The following is an 819-nucleotide window of genomic DNA, read 5'->3' as shown; positions in this document are numbered from 1 at the left end:
ATTTAATTGCCTTGCTAACATAGCTTTTTGAATTGAATTACTGGTTTCAGCTATGCCATAGCCATCTTCAGACTCAACAACAGAAGTAAATAAACAATATATCCTTCGAAACTTCCTGGCAGATTAAAACTGTTTGCCGGACCGAGACTCGAACTCGGGACCTTTGCCTTTCGCGGGCAAGTGCTCCACCATCTGAGCTACCCAAGCACGACTTACGACCCGTCCTCACAGCTTCAATTCTGCCAGTACCTCGTCTCATTCTGGAAACATCCCCCAGGCTGTGGCTAAGCCATGTCTCCGCTATATCCTTTCTTCCACGAGTGCTAGTTCTGCAAGGTTCGCAGAAGAGCTTCTGTGAAGTTTGGAAAGTGGAAGACGAGGTACTGGCAGATTTGAAGCTGTGAGGACGGGTCGTGAGTCATGCTTGGGTAGCTCAGATGGTAGAGCACTTGCCCTCGAAAGGCAAAGGTCCCGAGTTCGAGTCTCGGTCCGGCACACAGTTTTAATTTGCCAGGAAGTTTCATATCAGCGCACACTTCGCTGCAGAGTGAAAATCTCATTCTGGAAATACATCCCTCACTCTACTGCACTGTCATAACATGTGAAAGTAGCACAACTGAAAACAGCTATACATGCTTCAACCAGTTATACGTAGGGAGCAAAACGATTCTAGAAGTTGTTGACGCATGCATACTGTATGAATAAATATACAAAGTAATGAAAAAGAAATTCATTTAGAAGTTAAATTCTTTAAACTCTTCTCACTTTTATATAGGAAAGCAAGAGTTCTTTTAAAAAATGTTTAACCACAAGAAAACG

The 819-nt window shown here is 43.2% G+C and overlaps 1 non-coding gene across 1 annotated transcript; it reads left to right on the top strand.

Moving 5' to 3' along the window:
• The first annotated feature begins 421 nt into the window (after window positions 1-421).
• Trnas-cga lies at window positions 422-496 on the top strand. Its single transcript has one exon. It is a non-coding gene; the product is annotated as a tRNA-Ser (tRNA).
• The last annotated feature ends 323 nt before the right edge of the window (window positions 497-819 follow it).

This window comes from Schistocerca americana, chromosome X (assembly GCF_021461395.2).
Source record: "Schistocerca americana isolate TAMUIC-IGC-003095 chromosome X, iqSchAmer2.1, whole genome shotgun sequence".
Classification (NCBI taxonomy): domain Eukaryota; kingdom Metazoa; phylum Arthropoda; class Insecta; order Orthoptera; family Acrididae; genus Schistocerca; species Schistocerca americana.
Note: the sequence above shows the minus strand (reverse complement) of the source record. Positions and strands in the feature narration are given on the sequence as shown.